At 44.4% G+C, this 21194-nt stretch overlaps 1 protein-coding gene across 13 annotated transcripts in view; it reads right to left on the bottom strand.

Annotated features, from left to right (window-relative positions):
• Positions 1-21194, bottom strand: part of PPFIBP1 (PPFIB scaffold protein 1) — a 103457-nt gene that overhangs the window by 68121 nt on the left and 14142 nt on the right. For all 13 annotated transcript variants that reach the window (XM_085232114.1, XM_085232129.1, XM_085232147.1 and 10 more), the window contains exon 2: positions 10520-10595. The gene's annotated coding sequence lies outside the window, so the exon portion shown is untranslated. The remainder of the gene's footprint in view (positions 1-10519; positions 10596-21194) is intronic.

The raw sequence follows: 21194 nt of genomic DNA, 5'->3' as shown, positions 1-21194 counted from the left end.
GGTAGGTGGCCCTGGCAGAATCCCTGGAGCTGCTTTACTACAGCTGTTGCCTGGTAGACCTTAGGTAGCATGACACCACAGCACATCAAATCCAACTGCTCAGCAGCAAGTCATGCAGGTACAGCAGCCAAAATGCCCCGGCACAGAGCCTTATCAGCACAGCTAACTGGCTGCCCAGTCCCAGAACAGAATTCAACTTTCAAAATATTTTGAGCAGCTCCTTATCAAACAAAGTGGCTTTACACAAGCTCAACATTTTGCAGTGTTTATAATCCGTTCCCCTGAAATTAGATTGACAACTTAGCTGAACCACAGCCTGGAACAGAGATGATGATCTGTCCATTGGCACAGGATTTTTTCAGCAAAATCCATCCAGACTGAGATCAGCAAGTTGCATAAATCCGTATCTGATAATAAGCACGTTCCTAATGCTACTGAAGCCAGTGGCATGGAATACTTACTTAACACTGAGTGCCTCTTCAAATGGTTGATCAAAACAGGACCTCAAAATACAGATTAGGAGTTGGACTTGAAAATCCTCGTGGGTCCCATCTATCACAGGATTTTCTATAATTCTAAATCTTGCTGGCTTTGTGCACCTTGCAGATGCTTTCAGTATCAGCACTCTGTTACAAGGTCCATGGTGAAATACTAGCTCTCCTTACATTGAATTACTTCAGCCTAGCAGCCACCAGATGTGAGCTCTGCCACAAACTGAATGGGATCAAGTACTCACAAGCATCCTTTTCATTGTGGCTGCAGTTCTCCTTCCCTCTCCAACGAAAATGACTTTCTGAGCACAGCTACTGGTATGCGTGTGTTGGCAGGGAAATGCTGAAAACTCAAAGTCTGCCATAAAGACACATTCGACAGCGATCTTGCTCTGGATTGCTCTAAGTGTGACATCACCACTTCATAAAAAGAGCAACCACTTCATCAGGATATTTCTAGGTAAAATATACTTCAGTTTACATAGAACGTCTGTGACCACTTAGCTTGAGTCCATACAGAAAGCATAATAAAAATTACTCAGAGATTCAGAGTAAACAAATGAAGTTCCATGATATCTTTCTCCATGGGGGGCTATGCTAAGTCCACACAAGGTAGAAAGCCAGGGAGCACTTTCACGGAAGCAACTGGGAGTCTTGGGAAAACTCATCTCTTGACCAGAAAACGGAGAATGACTCAGCTAAGTTAACAGCCTTCACTGCTGGTGACAAGGAGCAAGAAGTTGGCTACTTATCCAGCAATTTGCAAGGACAGTCAAGAAAGTTAGTTTCATTAGCTTACTGGTACTGGTTATTGTTAGGTACTGATTCTTTTCTTGTTACTATTTAAATAAATAGCCATCAAGTACATAAGAAAGCATTTTGTGATAAACATCCCAGCATCACAGCAACCTTCTCCAAGCACAGGACAACTGACTTGATTAAGTGAGGAAAGTGTTTCAAGTATCCAAGCCTCTTGGATGATGTCCACCTACCACAAAAAAAGACAATTCTCCTCCCCAAATGTGCATCTTTCTCATCAGTGCAACACTGCAAGGCTCTTAGGAACAACTTCATCTCCTACTGCTTCCTATAACTTGGATCAGTGTGCACTGAAATAATGAGGGGGAAAAAAATTAAAAAACCACGATGTTTCCCAACCTATGCCTTCTTTATAATTTCCAGAAGAGGTATAACCAGAGGCAAGACAGAGGAGAACCAGGTCCTCAGAGAAACCGAGGAGAAGAGAAAAATGCAGCAATCGTTGTACTATGACAACAAAACAGATAGAATTTTCTGGCTTTACCATTATATTGAATACTGAGTGACTCCAGTGAACTTGACCTCCCCTCATCAGACAAAGGTATTTGCTCTCCTACTTTCTTAAAGTAACTCAGATCTGTTTATGTCCTATTTTTAGTATCTAAATTAAGAATATTGCTCATAACCAGATTATATGGCATTTATTCTGAAGAGTAAGGGATACTGTTAGAGCTAAAAACTGAATATAAACACCCTGTGGATGTAAGCCATGACATTTATATACCGGATTAGTAAGTACTAAGAGGAATTTCTGATGTAGGGCATATGACCCTCCCTTCATTTCAAAGGCAATTATTTTAATACCATGATTTCCAAGTGTGACGAGCCCTGGAAAATGCTTATAGACAGGCAGCTTTATCCAAAAAGCTCTCAAATTCCCCAAAAAAGAATTTCAGGTGGATCTCTGGTTTTGAGATAAGAGAACACCTGGTAGCTTGTTTGTATCAAATCAGGATGTGAGCATATGCTGGCAGGGAGATAAGCAGACCTGAGACAAATGTCAATTTTATGCTGTATGGATCTGAGCCTCCCTGAAACAAATTGGAAAGGCTCAAGGATGGTCGATACAGACATCCTGTTTAGGCACATCTCTCACTGTAACCAGAGCGACTCGCATTGCCACAGCTGAGCCATGCCATCAGTGGAGCAGCTCCTTCCTAAGGTCCTGCAATCAGCTGCAAACCACCAGCAGATTTCTGGAGCGCCTGCATCCTTTGAAGCAGCCCTTGCCTTTCACACCTTGTCACCTATTCCTCAACACTGTTCAGGAACCTGAGTCTGGAACCTACTGCCTTGGGAAACTCAAAAGGCCAGCTTAGAGCTCTGACAGCAAAGCAGAAAACCATCAAGCTCCCACTAGTCAGACTCAGCTAGTGTAACTCAGCCTTCCACACCCAGGAGGTGTCTGCACACCCGGGCCAGCCCTGCCAACCCAGGGCTGCCCAGCTGATGCCATGTGAAGACCCATGCTGACAAGGGTCCCATGAACATCCCTTAGGCCATATGTGAGGCAGTTTCCATAAACGTCCACTCGTACCACTCAGATCCACCATAAGGATCACCACCTGGCACAGAAACTCTAGTTTCCCAGGCTGAACCTGAATCCTAGAGATAGGTTAGCCTAGACATCCTACTCCAACAAGTACAATTGTAAGAAAGGCAGTAACAAGAAGCTAAGCTGTAATGCAGGACTTGTTCATGAGAGTGTGGGGATACGAGCAGTTGGACGTGGAAGAAGTTGCAATTTTAAACTCTTAACAGTTAAAAAAAACCGTGTTCACTTACGTTATTTTAGAATGGAATTTCTTGGCTATGCAAGCAAAACAGGGCAGGCAGTAATCAAGTTCACTGTGGGGAACCTCATTGGCTCAGGTACCCACTGCCTCCCACTTTCTAGTGGCAGCGGTTTACTGCCTCCTCCAACTCCCACTGCTTCTTTTGTTCTGTTCAAGCCTAATGTTCCACCTTGCCCACTCTTCCCACTTTGCTCATATTCCCTTGAATGCCAGTGATATTTGCCATCAGCCCATAATATCCAACAGCTTCTCTTTGCTGCTTGGAAACAGTTTGGAAGAAATGTGAAAACAAACAAACAAACAAACAAACAACAAACACACACCACCATCACCACCACCAGAAAAAAAGCTCATTTTCCTGCTTGGCACAACCACAGCCTTTTGGGGAATTTGCACTAGAGAAGTGGGAGGTAGAGAAGGAAGAAATATCTGGATAGTCAGGTAGCTCTCTCCCTCTTTTAATTTCAAATACCTAATCAACACATAAAGATACTGAAGTATCTCCAATAAATTCCTTGATGGGGATTATCAGCAAGATTCAAGCAACTTACCCTGGACACGTTCACAAAAGCATTCACCTTTTCAGGGTGCAATACCTCAAAAAAATTACAAAACATACACACACACACACAAAACTCAACCCACAAAAAAAACAGTCCTAGGCAAACATGCAGCTCCCCACACAGATTCTTCTCCTGAGCTGTCAAAATCAAAGACTAGGGAGAGAAGTGGTCAGATAACAAAGGAAAGACACGAAGGCAACAACAGGAGCACACGCACTGCAAGTAAAGCATGAAAGCCTGCATACCAGCTGCTCTGCTCCTCCTGGTGCAAAATTCAGATCCCAACTCAGCCCTGTGGGCTCCCAAACAACATGAGGGAAAAACATCCAGAATCAGAATAAGCCACGTTCAGTTCCTCAAAAAAATAAAATAAAAAAATCAGCTGACAAGTCATCAGGAATTCGGGTATCATGTGAAACAATGGATGAAATGAGAGCCCTGCAAGCATGCCATGGAACAAGACAGCTCTTCTCAGAGACAGAAGAAAGCATGCACAAGTGAGGTAGTGGAGGGAGTGGATCCAGAGCTGCCCAGGTCACCAGCCCAGTTATCTTCAGGAGTTGCTGCAAGCATGCTCCACAACGTGTGATTTTAGAAGTTGAAAACAAAAACACAAACCTCCCTCCTAGCAAAGAAAAAAAAAATGCTGGCTGTGGTACCTGGATGCTGCAATCTGTTGCTGAAGATCCCTTCTAAGGCATCAGGATATGTCTGTCCTACCCGTTCAAAACAGAAAACAAAATACATGCACAGAGTTAAAGCTCAAGCCCCTAAAAGGGCTTGGCAATGTTTTGCATTCCCAGATAGCGCGTGGCTGAAGACAGCTGCATTCCTCATTGCCTTTACTAGCAAGGCATGCCTAGAATAAAGTTGCTTGAAGTCATGCAAGCCTTTCACCAGAAAGTTTATCAAACAAGGCATCTGAACGCAGCCAGAAGGCGGACAGGCAGCATCTGAGAACCTGTGGTGAAGCAGTCCAGAAACATTCCAAAGATGAAGAAATTCTTCATGTGATTTCTGCTCTTATGCACCACACCACTTTATTCACAAGTAGGCTATCTATCCTCCTCAGCAGGGCTAACCTTCTCTAATGCAGCTCAGAACTCTGAAGCACTTTTTTCTAGGTCTCATTAAAAAAAGAAAAATTATGGGGAAGAAAAGGAGTTTTAATCAAATGCAAAGCAGTAGTCATCAACTTCGCTGCAATTACTTCCAGATCTCCTCTGAAAGACCTGGCTGAGGTGGTTGCTAAGCCATTCTCTGTTGTATATGAAAAGTCATGGCTGTCAGGTGAGGTCCAGGATGACTGGAGGAAGGGCCACGTCACTCCCATTTACAAGAAAAGGTGCAAGGAGGACCTGGGGAACTACAGGCTGGTGAGTCTCACCTCTGTGCCTGGGAAGATCATGGAGCAGATCCTTCTGGATGATGTGCTTGATCACATGAGGAAAGAGCGTGTGATCAAAGACAGCCAGCATAGCTTCACCAGGGGAAGGTCACACTTGACCAATCTGGTTGCCTTCTATGATGGAGTGATGGCATCAGTGGACAAGGGAAAGGCGGCCAATGTCATCTACCTGGAATTGAGCAAGGCCTTTGACATGGTCCCCCAGCACATCCTTATCTCCAAACTAGAGGGATGTGGATTTGATGGGTGGACCACTCGATGGATAAGAAACTGGTTGAAAGGCCGCAGACAGAATGGTCATCAATGGCTCTATGTCCAGGTTAAGGCTGGTAATGAGAGGCATCCCCAGGGGTCTGTCTTGGGACCGGTGCTCTTTAAGATCTTTATCAATGACATCGATGACGGAATCGAGTGCACCCTCAGCAAGTTTGCTGATGACATCAAGCTCAGTGGTGCGGTTGACAGAGTAGAAGGAAGGGATGCCATTCAGAGGGACCTCGACAGGCTGGAAAGGTGAGCCCAGGTGAATCTAATGAGGTTCAACACAGCAAAGTGCAAAGTTTTGCACTTGGGCCAGAGGAATCCCAGGCATCCATACAGACTGGAAGGAGCAGTCCTTGAGAGCAGCCCTGTGGAGAAGGACCTGGGGGTCCTGGTGGATGAAAAACTTAACATGAGCCAGCAGTGTGCCCTTGCAGCTTGGAAAGCAAATGGTATCCTGGGCTCCATCAGAAGAGGCGTGGCCAGCAGGGACAAGGAGGTGATTGTCCCCCTCTACTCTGCTCTTGTGAGGCCCCATCTGGAGTACTGTGTCCAGGTCTGGAGCCCCCAGTACAAGAAAGACAGAGAGCTGTTGGAGAGGGTCCAGAGGAGGGCCACAAAGATGATCAGGGGGCTGGAGCACCTCCACTATGAAGGCAGGCTGAGGGAGCTGGACTTGTTCAGCCTGGAGAAAAGAAAGCTGTGAGGTGACCTCATTGCAGCCTTTCAGTACCTAAAGGAAGCCTACAAACAGGAGGGGAGTCAACTCTTTGAAAGGGTAGATAACAGCAGGATAAGGGGAAACGGTTTCAAGTTGATGGAGGGAAGATTTAGGTTGGATGTCAGGGGGCAGCTCTTTACAGAGAGAGTGGTGAGGTGCTGGAACAGGCTGCCCAGAGAGGTTGTGGATGCCCCATCCCTGGAGGTGTTCAAGGCCAGATTGGATGGGGTCCGAGCAGCCTGATCTAGTATTAAATAGGGAGAGTGGTGGACCTGCATGTGGCAGAGGGTTTTGGATCTTCATGATCCTGGTACCTTCCAACCTGGGCCATTCTGTGATTCTGTGATTCTGTAACATCCCAGAGACTACTTAGAGCCAACAATAGGAGGGTAAAAACAAGAATCCTGCTGTGGCACATGATAGAGGACATAATAAAGATAACTCCTGTGCAGTAACACAGTTCCCATTTAGGACATCTCTCTTTTCCCATGCCAGCTTCAGCTGCTAAATAAGAGGAAAAAAATACAGAAACATTAACAACTTCACTTAGTTAACGAAGGTTAGGCAAGATCATTCACGATAAACATCTCTCCCTTTCCCTTTGTTGTTGATGGGAATCAAACATGATTTTTTTCTACTTTTTTTTTCTTCATTTAAACGAGGAAGGTGTGGTGCTACTCCAGTAGCAGTCAGGGAGCCAGGGTGATAATTTGACTCTTCTCACGGCCTAAGGTCCCTTGACTTGTGGTTCATTTTCCCCTCTGTAAAATGGGGCAAATAAAAAACTACTATACAATGATATAGAAATTGTTTAATTCAGAGCTGTATCACTTTTTGAAGATGCAAATAAAGTGCCAAGCATTATTACCAGATGATGCAATGATAGATTTCCTCCCTCAAGCTACTTAAGGAAAGAAAAAAGCCAAGCAAGCAGACAGTCCTATTTCTAATGAGATGCACTACTCAGAAAGTGGGACATCTTAAAACAGATTGGACAATGTTCTTCCAGCTCAGAAAGATTATTCTCAACACATAAACCTCACAGGATTACATATTTACAAAATGAAACATATCAGTTGACCAGGTTTTCTGCAGACAAAATAAGCTTGCCTAAATAAACAGGAAAAATATACATTCTCAGTCTTGAAGAAATCAAGAAGAGTTTCTCAGAGAAGCAAAGGAAGAAACGGAATTAGATTTGAAAGCTTTGTGGGGGATGAATTTTTATTTTCTGAATATAAAGCAACTGTCAGGACTGGGAAAGTCAAGTAAGGAAAAAAGCAGGCGGGGAAAAGCAGAGAAAGGCTCTGTGCAGCAGAGAGGTCACATGTGAGATAAACAGGGCAGTAAGCTAATGTGTACGGATAAACACAGCTCCCTTTCTCTCCGTACAGACTTTTATGTGTATTACAGAGCTGCCTTCAGCACTGTGGGTGAACATAATGTGAAGCTATGTTAACGTTATCCAAACCACATTGCATAGAACATCAGAGCAAAAGCAAAGGACATGCATACTGCTTTCTGTAAGCTGCAATATTCCCTCTTGGAATAAAGGGATGGAAAAAACCCGAGCATAAAAACCCTGCCCCTTTCCCCCCCACCGCATGCCAAGGGTGACACACTTCTTCCTCTCTGGCCCAAAGTTCATTTCTCCTACGAAGGGCTTAAAGGGAGTTGTCATTCACACAAGAGAAATGTTAACTCAAAAATAAATGAGCAGATTCATGGCTTTAACCCTTCTTGAACCCAGAAGTGAATCACAACAAAAATGACGTTTCTTCATCAGCATCCCTATGTCATTCAATGCCCTGGCACTGCTTGGGCAGCACAATGGGGTTGAACAAGGCTGAATTTGAGGAGGAAGCAACTTCTCCTGTCAATTAGGAGCTTTATCTTGCATTGCACTCTTGACGACACGACACGTAACACTGTAACACTGACACACAAGTGATACCCTCACCCTAAACCTCCTGCAGCTGTCCCCATGTTGTGCCTTGCCCCAGTGTCTGGCCACAATGGACCTCAAGCTCCAGGCAAGCACACCCCAACCCCTTGCCTCCCCACCCCACCCATGGCCAGTGCCACACCTCCCATAAGCATGCAGAGGAAACAGCACTATTTTGAGCATATCTGAGTTTAGCACAACTACTAAAAGCCCAAGAGAAGCTGCACGGGGGTTGTATCCACGGGATAAGCCACAGGCACTAATAAATGCAATGATGAGATGTACACACAGGGCAACGGGAAGCCCTTGCACTCATCTGTCCAACTGGGAGCAGTAGGCAGCAGCTCGTAACATAGCCCAGTGCTGAGTCAGAGGCAGGGACCTCTGGTCATCACACTAGGAGAGGCTTTTATTTACTTATTTGATGGTGAAAGCAAGTAGCAGAAGGAGAAATCACTTCCAGCCTTCCGGACAGATTGGTGAGGGAAACGGGTCTATCTCAAGCAGAAAGCCTCCAAACAGCAGAGATACACTGGTACTCAGGCTGTAAACAGAGAGAGGATCCAGCACCCACAGGTGCCGACTAGGAGGGATCTAAGTACACACTTTCTCCCGGAGCAATGCGGAAGAGAAGGCAGATTTAGCTCCCAGTGCTTCTGACTATTCCTAGGGAAGGAAAAGTAGCACAACATCTGGAAAGAAAGGATCCAGAGATTTTCAATGAAGGCAAGACATTTGCACAGTCATGCCAGCAGACTGAAAATCCCCAAACACACATCCAGCAGAAAGTGGAGGCCAGCCAACGTCAGATTTTCAGTGACGTTTTTATAGTCATGACCCATTCAAACCCAGCTGGAGTGCCTGGCCAGCTGGAATGTAATCCCCACAACTCTGATATGCAATAAAACTGAAGAAATGGGACCCACATAGGAGGACAATAGGTGATAACTGCTCTTGGAGCCAGCAGGCCACTGATTAAGAGTGTGGGGAATAAAAGCTTTTGGTGCCAGACTTTAGGGTTCCTGACAAACAAAGAGCATCACTTGCTTCTTTCCAAGCCCCTGGGCAGCCTATGGATCCCACAGAGAGTTCACACATAGTGATTTGGAGTGGGAAGGGTTGGAAGCCCAAAAAGAGGCACTCCAGGGACTGTAGCAGGGGGAAGGAGAGGAAAAGAAGGGAGATAGCATCTTGAACAAGACACAGCCCCATCTCCAGGCAGGCCTAGGGATGCAGGATGGCACTGTGGAGCAGCAATGACCAAAGCCAGCTTTGGAGTTTGATCACACCAGCAGTCCCAGGCAGCAGACGTGCACTTTCTGCTCTCTCAAAAGAGAGAGTAAATCTCTGGGGACATGGCACGCAAACCCTTGGGGTACAGGCTGTTAAAAACAGCAGTAAACAGCAGTCACCGCTGACAGTCTCAGCCCCATGAGTGCGTGGTACACCATGGTGTGAGGCGTACCATGGTGTGCAGGTGAATGGGAGGACTGCACAGCAACAAAAAACAACAAAAAGCACACACAAAAAAAGTCCCAGCTGGAGTGGGGAGCAGTCTGATGAAGCAGTTACAGTGCAAAGACAGCAGCTGAGAAGAAGCACAACAGGGCTGTGGAGCAGAAGCTGGTATAGCTACAGTAAGGAGTTGGTGCATCCCAGTCATGGCGTGCAAAGCTGAGGTGTGAATGCAGCAACTCAACCCAGCTCTCCAAGCAAAGAATCTGCTGGAATTTAGAAGCCTCAAGTCCTTTACACACCAGATCATACCATAATATCCAAAACTAAGTAGATAGGAGATAACCATCCCCAAAATAAGACTGGCAGCTCTGATATGCACTATGCTACTTGGATCAAATCAGTCTAGACCAAATGCAAAACGCCACACCTTGAAGTCTGCTTAACTGGGCTATTTCCAACAGCTAATGCAACAGATAGTCTATTCTGTCAAGAGTGGTTTTCGCATAAACTTAAACTTGCCCCAGTGATCTGAAAGCCCTGAGCAATTTCTCTACACGTTGCCACAGACCTGTCGAGTTAGATTAACTGCAGACACACAGCTCTGCCACACCACAGAGGCATGGCAAGTGCAGCAAGGCCCATCCTGAAGCACTGACATCGCTTTTTGAGTCCACAGTGTGCCACAAGAATGGCTCTAGTGGTCATTTCCTTTTTATCTCCTGGATAACCAAAATATACTCAATTATACTGCCACAGTCCATATGTTAACTCCTAAGCCGTTGTCTTTAAAATGCAGAAAGCCTCCCTCAACCTAAACAACAGTTCAGAATGCATAAATGATGGCTACCCTTTAAAAGACATCAAATAAACGGATTTTCACAAAGCAGACGCAGCGTGACGTTCATCTACAGCTCCTGCAGGAAGCTGTAATGCACTGTAATTTTACTAACGTTTGAACTAAAAGTCTAAAGGAGCTGTTGTGTAAGGTATCAAGCAAAAACCAGAGGATATGTTGACATCAATAGTGAGGAGTAAGCCGTTGGCTTAGGTTACTCACCCAGGGGAGCAAACTCAATGCTGATCTTCGCCGTTATGCTTGAGCCAATTCCACTGATCCATATAAGCTTCTGACACTGGAAAGAGAGAAAGAAAGAATTTAATTAATTGCTACAAAGTCTGAGGAGACTTAAAGTGAAATCTTGTAAAAGTTTATGATGAAGTGACATGGGATGCAGGAAGCACAGCGGATGACGTACGTAACAGCATTTAAAAAAACAACAGCAACAAAAACCGTGCCAAGAGATTAAAGGATGACAGTTGATGTACAAATAGGAAATGAGCTTACTTATTCCTAACAATTCCCAGCAACATCCTCGCTCAGTAATTTCTGCGTTAAGTGGTCAGGTTTGTGCCTGCCCCCACCTCCCAGCAGATCACAACTACACCACACAAAGCAAAGAAGATGAATGACACCTTGAAACGATTCCTTCTCACTACTATGACCTGCAGAACTGCCAGCCCAGCGCCCCATGGAGCTAAACGACCAGAGCTCTGAGTGTGAAGAGAAGCCAGTGAAGGTCAGAGCAGAACAGGGCACTGAAACAATCCTACAGCTCTTTCCCATCGTCACAGAGGATACTCCTATCTAAAGACTACGGTCAAAATAAAAGCTATTTGGTGTAGGAAGCTTGGCAAAATTGTTCTGGGATAAAGTTCTACATGAACTTCAGATCAGAAATGCAGGAGGAAATTTAGGAATAAAACTCTGGAAAGATTAAAAAATTCCAAACCTAGGCAATTAAACAAGCCCCCATTAAGATAAAAAAAATCTAACTCCCATGTGAGTCTCAGTGAAATACAGCTGGTAGGACTGAAGCAATGAGGAATGCTGCTGAAAGGTATTGTGCATCACTCTGCAGGAAGGTCAGTAACCTTCTAGTTATGACCTCGGTGTACTACTGGGACGCTGCCCTGGCAGGCTGAGACACTGCTCACGGAACAACAGTTGTGCCAAGAGCAAGAGCAGATACTGGCAAGCTGAGAGAAGCTCACACAAGCAAGCAACACGATCAGAATGCCAAACACTTGACTCAAAAATATTAAGGGCTAAAGAAACAGACTATCTAGTTGACCTGAGACAACAAACACTGATTGCAAATATCCAGAAGGTGTGAGCTAAAACAGAGAGAATTCAGCTGACTTACGACACATGGTAATAGGGCACAAAAACAAAGATGCAATCTCAGGTCTAAATACTAAAAATGTAGAATAGATTGTCTTGGGGCATACAAAGGATGCTGAAGGGAGGTTGTGGCCAGGTGGGGTTTGGTCTCCCATGTAACTAGCGATAGGACTAGAGGGAACGGCCTCAAGTTGTGCCAGGGGAGATTCAGGCTGGACATGAGGAAACACGTTTCTCCAAAAGAATGGTCAGACACTGGAATGGGCTGCCTAGGGATGTGGTGGAGTCACTAACCCTGGAGGTGTTCAAGGAGTGTTTAGACATTGTGTTGAGGGACATGGTTTAGTGGGAAATACTGGAGATAGGTAGACAGTTGGACTGGATGATCTTGGAGGTCTTTTCCAACCTTGGTCATTCTATGATTCTAAATGGCTCATTGCTTCTCAGAACAGTTTTTTTATTATTATTTTTTAAACAGACTGGGAAAAGCACCAGGAAAAAACAACAACGTACACAAGACCATGAAGGACAGAGACATATAAGTCTCTGCTAGCAGACTCTGTCACAGGACCAAGGTTTCAGGCTATTGCAACAGAATAATTATGCCCTGTGCAACACAGGAAGAAAAAAAAACATCTGTCAGATGGAAAAAGAGACAAAACATGGTAGGCGGGGAAAGAAAAATATTTGAGGTTTCTATAAAGCGTACTGCAGAATGTCATGCAGAAGCTTACAAAGCTAGAGAAAAAAAGTTACATTAATGGTGTTATTGCAAGTCTGCTTAAAGTAATACCATGCACTGAAACTAAACGTCTGTCATTAAACGGAGCTTCTCCTCTTCACTCCCAATGTTCAGCTCCAGTTAAGTCACTCGAGGCTCACAGTTATGTAGGAGTTTTGGGATTCTCAGGCTGCAAGGACCCAAAAGCAGCAGTAGAGCAGAAGGGAAAGACCCAATCTCCTCCATCACAGAAGGGCTCTGAAGCACAAGGGAGTCCCAGACATCTCTCAGCCCAAACCTCCCTCACTGTTCTGCCAGGTCTCCCTCCCTTCAATTTTGGGCTGATCTGCTCTTCCCAGCCTGGCTCCAAGGCTTCAGCAGCTCATCCTGAACCTCATGACCACGACTATTTTGGTAAATCAAAGATGCTCTTTGTTCTTGTGGTTTGTCAGAAAGTTTTAGTCATTTCCTCCTGAGCAGAGTCAGAGCTGCACAGACCCAGCCCACACCTCTAGCAAGCAGCATGGGCACTGGCTACCTAATGAGAAAGAGAAAACCAGGCAAGCATTTCTCAGAACTGAATAAATAGCCGTTCCAGAAGGACTTGGTTTGCTTCTAAGTCTACTAGGAAAAGTGATCGACACAACACCATTTGTAGCTTCTTTAATTTTTCAGCCTAGATTCAAATCTCAGCTCTCCTAGGCAGAGTTCATTATAAGTTCAGCACGAAAACAACCACCCAGAAAACGCCATGCATAACCAAGATTTTTAGGAACATCATTTACAACTGCAGGATGAGGCACAACAGGTGAAACAGAAGTTCATCAGACACTCATGCAGTGCAAAATATAGCTGCCCTGGAGGAACTTCGCAGTATCGCCAAGAAGTGACAGTATTGCGAGACAAACGTAAACAAAGGCAAACAAAAGAGAGGCGCAAAATATTACATTTTTCTGTCCTTATCAGACAGACTGTAATCTCTTAACCAGGAAGAAAATACAAATTGTAACCCTGCAATCTTCCAGGTTCCACAGCAATGTTTTACCTTGCCAATCAAAGGTGCTCTCCAATAGCTAGCTACACATTTCTTTTTTGAATTTGAAACAAAATTGCATGCAATTACTTGGTGTTTGGATTTGACAAAGACACAACCCCATTCTTGAATACATGAAATATTCACAAGTTGCAATGTATTTAGTGCTACTGCTTTTCTCTTAGCTCATGGCCCTAATTCCTCTTTTTGGACCTACTGGAGCTTTGGTTCAGGAATGTTCTTGGAGGAATCCAATCTGGTGCACTGCAAGGAAATAATCTGACTTCCTTATGCTCTTTGCTAGATATAAATAAAGATCAGTTTTCCCTAAACACTTCTGAACAAGAGAAGAAGGGCTTTGAGCTACAAGATCTGAAAGAACATCACTCTTCTACTCAAAACGCCTCTGTGACACGGACCCAAGCAATCACAGCACAATTCAAATTACTCTTCCTTCCCACACACTTGCTTCATGTCGGGGTGTTTGTGTATAAATTAAAAAGCCACTATGACATCCTTCCTACATTTTAAGGAAAATCATGTGACATCTTCTGCAGGCAGCATAACTCAAGGCAGCTTGCATTTCATTACTTCCCACCACCCCCTCACACACCAAAGCGCTTCACAAGCTGAGCTTCCTACATGCGGAAGCCTGAATTGAACGCAGAGACCAGCCTTGCTCAGGACAACAAGGCTTTGTGCTTGGACCACTTGAGGATGTATGTGGTCAACATGATGTAGCAACTTAAGTTATCAGGGCTACAGACAGGGCTCTCTCAGCACCAAGAAATCAGACAAACAAAGCACATAAGGGGGATGGATTTGACATCAGCCAGGCCACACAGCTCATCCTGAAGCAGGGGACAGTGTAAAATAAGGTGGCCAAAGTTTCACAGACAGGGAGCATTTCTTTAAACCCACTGGGGATATTCAGACTTTCAGCCTTTCAACGAGAGAAGGTATCATTTGTAATACACTCCACTCCCAACCTGAAGCAGCACAGCTGCTTCTTCGGAAAACCTCTGACAACAGCTGAGGCTTCCCCAGTTGCAAGCAGCTCTGTGCACATCCTAATCTCTTGGCCCCTCAGAGTGAGGTTGAGAAAGTTTCTGATGTCTCATTTGGATCTCTCCAGAGAGTCAGCCCTCTCTGCAGCAAGCCTGCCACAAGAGGTGCCAAGAAGCAGCCTCTTTGGCCCGTCCTGTCTTACACACACATCTCCGGGCAGGAAAGCTCAACTGAGTGCTCTGCTTCCTTCAGTCTGCAAGGAGAGCCTGACCATCCAGCTGCAGCCAGGACATCTTTGTGAGAGCCCAGAGGCACATGCAGCAGCTTGGCCAAGCTGTAGCTCCACTAGGGCTCGCAAAGCAGCCAGCAGCTCCTGTGCAGGCACAGCTCCTTCTTGTCCAGACCTGCATGAAAGCTTCTGCAGCCTGACTCTTTGGCTTCCAAAAGACCTGAATACATTACAAGTCACTTTTGCAGAACTTTCAGCCTTCCCTACAGTAATACTTAGCTTACACTGAGTATAAAAGCTTACGCTGAGAAGATTCTTTCTTGAGAAGCATGTTCGGTTCTTGTGAACTCTGTCATTATTCCATGCCAACAGACCATTTTTTCTTTTTTTCTCTTTAAAGAATGAATCAATAGCTACTATGCATAACTTGACTCAAAACTTTATGAAGAAATATTAACAAATATATACATTTCTAACGAAGTCACCAGTGCAAGATACTTATATCCAGTCATCTTGCCTTGGTGAGGTGGATAGGGGATCTGAAGTCATGTAGCAAAGCAATGAAGAAACACACTTTGAATGATTTGGGAACCCGCTGATTTTCCAGGGGTTAGTCATTGATGCACTTCGTTTGTTCAGCCTGGAGAAAGGGACACTGTGGGGAGACCTCATCACAGCCTACAGCTTCCTCATGAGCAGGAGCAGAAGGGCAGGAGCTTCTGGTGACCAGCAACAGAACCCGAGGGATGACACAAGGCTCTGACAGGGGTTTGGGCTGGATACTGGGAAGGGGTTCTTTACCAAGGGAGTAGTTAGGCATTGGAATGGGCTCCCCAGGGAAGCTGTTAGAGCACTGAGCTTGCTAGAGTTCAAGAAGTGTCTGGACAACGCTCTCAGATGCATGGTCTGATTTGGGTGGTCCTCTGTGGAGCCAGGAGTTGGGCTTGATGATCCTTATGGGTCTCTTCCAACTTCAAATATTCTATGATTTTATGTCTTTCACTTTGGAACAATTATGGTATAATTTTTTGTAAAAGGCTTTTTAGGAAAGGCTAGTTTGAATCTGAAATAATTACTGCTACAGCTTGAATAATTCCATCCTCGTTTGTATACATCACCTATTCACACCAAGTATCATCTATCAACACCCAATCTCTCTCACATTTAAATCATCCTGTCCCTGCATACGTTTCTCAGCTGCTGCAGATCACATAACTGATCTCTTATTAACAGTGGGACAGATGAGCCGCACTTAAACAAAACATACAAAAGCAGTTATTTCAGCTCTTTATTTTTGGTTTCTAGAAGGCTGTACATTTTTGATGCGCACATAAACACACAGCATCCACATTAACAAACCAGTCTGCTTTTGGCTATTACTGCACCCACAGCTGAAACTTGAATCTGTACTTGTGCAGTCTGCAAGAGCCAGCTATGGGCTGAAAAACAAAGCTTCCATCCAGACCTGAGAGTTTTTGGCCCAGACAGAAGCCCAAAGTGAATACTAAGGGACCTGAGCAAACTGACCACATGGTTAACCCCGGTGCCCCAAGCAGCTGATATGTCATGCAACATTTCCTACCACCAAATGGTGAATCTAAACAACAAACAAACACAAATGCCACTGACTCAACATACTACCACTATAAGGACACATAACACATCCAGTGGGCACAGCAAATTAACACTTTTTGGGCTCATTATAAATAATATTTATAATCTTCTGAGTCAGAGGAGAATATTGGATAGATAATTTAAGAAAGCGCTTGCAAGAAACAGTACAAATAACGAAATTACAACTGCAGAAGGTTTAAACAACACCTTTAAACTCTTTTAAGTTAGTGATTTGAAGTGGAACTAGACGTGATCTAGGCAAGGAAGAATTTTAAGACTATGACTAATTTTGTATTAATCACTGACTGAGTCAATGAACAGAGCCCCACAACGCACAGTTTCTGTCAGCTCTTGGCTTGAATTCTGCAAGTCAAAGCAAGGCTGCGGCCTGTGAAAACAGAAGTCCATCACTGGGGGATATGGAAATAGCTGAAAGACATGGGAGATTATTTTTTGAATTTAATTGAAGATCCCATGCGCACAGCGCCTGTCTTATGGAAGTGGTGTGATAAGAAGTCTGTGCAATCAGAAATGAGATAATTCAATTTTCCACAGGACGAATTCAATACCAACAAAAACTGCTCGCCAGGATTCTGTCTCTTTTGTAGTTCTGTCAAGTTTGCTAGCAGAAAGGTGACCAAACTCACTGACCTTGTAAACCACACGGTAAGCTGGCGCACGCTGCCATCTCCAGATCCCTGCCTCTGAGGTGACACCGGCTGCCCACTGTGTCTCAGGTGGCCCTGGTGCTGGAGGCCAGAAGGCCGCAGCAGCTTTCCTAGAGACAATTGTTTTGTTTTTTTTTTTTTAAGGGTAAGATAATGGCAATGGGATGTAACATCACTATCACTAAACACAGATTATTCTCAAAGGGATTTCAAAGGCACTGGTTTGGGTTTATTCTTCTACAAAGGCAAGAGCTAGGAAAAGCTTTCACATCCCTCCTGGTTGAAAACTTATGGGACAGCTTCAGCCTTGGATCATTCAAAGTATTTCTATAAGAAATAAGCACAAAACACTCCCCTGACAGAAAGGGATCTGGGCTCACATACAGGGTTTGCAGTAACATTTTCCAGAAAGATGCCAGCCCTTCACCTGTTACAGGCATCCTGCGCTCTGAAGTCTAATGATACTTTGCCATTCCTAGATGGAACGTAAGTAGCTCCAAAACCACAAACTTCTGAAACCCTGTTCATGAGGCACATATACTCAAGCTCTACATTTCCAAAGCCAAGATGTGAGGCAGAAGCTATGCAAACAGCAAAAAACCAAAGCACTTACCAAGAAAAAGAAGAAAACTTTTTTTTTTGTCATTGTTGCCTTTCTTATCAAGAAGAGACAGTCAAATGATTCAAGGAAAAAAACCCTAAAAATTAAGATAAACATAACTAGATGCTTTGCCAGCTACAGAAGCAAGTTTCATACATTTACTTTGCTATTTCTCTATACAACATGTCAGTTGTTTCAGCCCTTTTAAGCTGTTAATATATACGCAAACAGGATTCAGATTATGTGTTTCCATATGCACTGCAAATAATCCTCAGAATATTATTTCTACTAATCACATTGTTCCACACAGTATTAAAGCACATGATTGCAGAATAAAACCCTCACCACATATTTTTGGCTTGGAATCTTAAGGAAAATGAATGTATATGTTAGTGTTGTTTATAAGTCCTCACCCTGTTAAACATTCGAGTCGGTAGTCACTTTTGACTATGTTTGGCAGAAGAAAAAGAGATCTAGATGTCACATTCCCACATGTTCGGGAATATGACATTAGCACACAGGTAGGTAGAGGACAAGCATACAAAGCAGCCTCACATAATGCTAAAATCTGCTGCAGAAGCTCAGCAGTGCTTGGCTTTGCTAATCCCAGTGTCTGGCCTGCCAGCACAAGGACAGGGCAGGCCTAACCCTAACCCTAACCTACACCCAGCATGCCTGCTGACTGCTGCGCAGACATTTTGAAACACAGCAGAGAAACCACACACTCAGCCAACAAGGAGGGAGGAGGGATGCTGGAGATCAGAGGCAGGATAGATAGTGGCAACAAAGATGTCAAAAGAAAAGGATCATCAGTCACAGTGCTACAAACATCCACAGAGAAGAAAAAAACTGTCAAGATCAAGATCTTGCCAACTGCATTGCCTAATGAATAGTTAGGTGGCAGCTGCTTGCCATCTCAGTATCAACAAGCCTTGGCAGCTACTTGGGGGTCAGAAGTATGATCAAATTATCCCTGATTCAGAAGCTGGGGAGACTGAGGGCCAGCAGCAGCCACTCTCAGAGGTGCCCCGGGGCAGGTACGGAAGCACTCTACAGGGCCAGTCAGGGCTCAGCACCCACGCACATTCCATCTATACCGGCAAACCAGGTTGGCCTAGACCCCCTCTATACCTGGCAGAGCATAGCATAAATAGAGGTTTTATTTGCATTCATTCCTACAAACGTTTCTGTAATGTGAAAACAGAATGCCAATACCTCCTCCCCACTAATACTACCAACCCTCTCTAGTCAAGATTGATTTTATCATAATCAATCTATTAGAGCACTTCATCTAAGGAGCAAGCAAGAATGATGCCACTGGCAATTACAATGTGTTATCCTCAGAGGAAAAACTTCATCAGCTATTGGTCTCTCTCCTTCCTTAGAGAGGTCAGTGTTTTGCAACAACAGAACAACTATTTTTCACCCAGGGAAAATACCCAGGAAGCACTGACCAAACCGACCAGGAACGAAAATACCAATGAAGTGGTGCCTGTACTGACTGGGGAGGGAAAAAGATGAGCTCTACCATTTAGTTATCACGTTTGGAGGAAATGTAGCCTGTAATTAAATCAGGAAGAATAAGAACATACTTTCAAGAGAAGATTTTTAAAACCCGTTTGATCGTGCTCAAGAAACAGATGGCTGTATGTTCCTTTTTGAACAAGAACACATTTTCAAGAGACAGAAAAGTTGCTGGCAGAGCAAAAGACTTTGGGGATAAGCAACAAGATGAAAAATTGTTCTTCCCTTCTCCGTTATCATATCAAGCCCAGAATGATTACACCCTCTCCACAGTATTAATATGCAAACTTTCCTTGGGATGATAGCCCACATGTCAGCGTGCATTTTATCCCTGCATACGTACTGGAGCTGCACATAACCACAGCCAGGAGGACTGGACAGCCACAGCAGCCTTAACTGCTTTGCAGTAAATGCCCCAGGTGAAACAAGAGCAACATGCATCCTTACAGCAGTGTGAAAAAAGCACTGATCCTTGTCACCGGATCTGCCCTGTGATGAGATGATCTCTCTCTCTTCAGCTGTGATAGTCTGGCTCCTTTTATTAATAGCTGTGTGCTGGCACCTAAAGCTCAGCCTCCGTGTCAAGCACTGCAGTGTGTCAGAGAAAGAGAACACAAAGTTTATGGCATCAAGCTAAGAAACACAGGGGCTGGGAACGAGACAGAGCTTGAGCATGGACACAAAGGCATCCAACAAGCATGATGAGCCCTAAACCCCCAGTGAACCACAGCTGAAAAACACATCAGCTGACTGGGAACATCTGACCCCCGAAAGCAGCTACCTTCACCCATGAACTCAGCCCTATTAACTCTCCCACTTCACACACAGCATTTTCACTGAGTAGATAAATGTTTCATATTTAGTTGGTTAGTTGCCAACATGCAACACCACCTTTTAAAATGCATCCTCTCCCCATTTCTTCATGTAAGATGGGGATCCACAGGCTGAGATCAGCAAGCTGAAATTAGCCAGACAGTTCACTGCAGCTCCAACCAGGCTCATTAAACTACTGCAATTATGGTGTACTTGACGGTAATGCAGCCCCCACAAAGCACTTCCCCTTCCCCCTGCATCACCGACTGTTACTCATGAGGGCACTTACTATAATCTTTATAAAGAATTTCTTGTGTAGTCTAAATTGCAGAATAGCAATCACTTTTCTTTTCCCCTGGTAATAAAACGAGACAAAGCCATCAAGTTATTTGCTGTTTATTCCATGGCCCTCCTTTCCCAAAATTTCTTTCAGATGTTCTTTATGAAGCCAGACACATTGGGTTGCTAGAAAAGAAGGTATCATGGAAACACAATGTTTCAAGGCAGTTTGTGTGGAAAAGAGGAGTAATTGAGGAGACTTTACATCCCTAAATTTGCCTGGCATTTCTTGCCAAAAGAAATTCACAAACTTAATGGCATGAAGCTGTGACAGGGGAAGTTTGGTTGGATATCAGGAAAAGGATCTTCACCAAGAGGGTGGTCAGGCACTGGCACAGGCTCCCCTGTGGTCATCTGGACAACGCCCTCAGTCATATGGTCTGATTTATGGTGGTTCTTTGTGAAGCCTGGAGTTGGTCTCAATGATCCTTGTGGGCTCCTTCCAACTTGGGATATTCTATAATTCTGTGATTTCTTCCTTAAATAAAGCAAGGAAAGACAGCCTACATAAAGAACTCCTTCTCTACACTAGGACTGTGATCCTGTGCACACAACCCACACTTTAACGCCAGTTTCAAATTAGCTTTTTCAGCTTTTTATTAGACACTAGATGTTCTGGGTACCAGAAAGGTCACTACAGAAATAATCACTGTCCTACAGTGGCTACCACTCCCTAGCAGGCAGGCTAAAATAGAGATACAGATTGGCATCCAGCCTTCCCTGTAAAGTACCCATGATGGACTGTTTAGCTCGTGGCTGAGCCCTTGTCCTTGCTGAGCCCTCAGACGCCGTGTCTGCGCTCACCAAGAAGGGAAACCCTGTTGCTGGCTTCCAGCGCCTCATTACATGCAAACCTCTTTGCTCTACCTGCTTAAAACCAATTCAGCCCCAAGCAAAGGAACAGGCTATAGTTCCAAAAACCTACCCGCAAAAAATAGTGCTATTTGACATAAAAGGGAAGAAAACTGTTGTTTAATAGCAGGACAATTCAGATAGCATT

Source organism: Meleagris gallopavo, chromosome 1 (genome assembly GCF_905368555.1).
Source record: "Meleagris gallopavo chromosome 1, MGAL_WU_HG_1.1, whole genome shotgun sequence".
In the NCBI taxonomy this organism is placed as follows: Eukaryota; Metazoa; Chordata; class Aves; order Galliformes; family Phasianidae; genus Meleagris; species Meleagris gallopavo.
The sequence above is the reverse complement of the archived record's forward strand: the minus strand, read 5'-3'. Positions and strand labels throughout refer to the sequence as shown.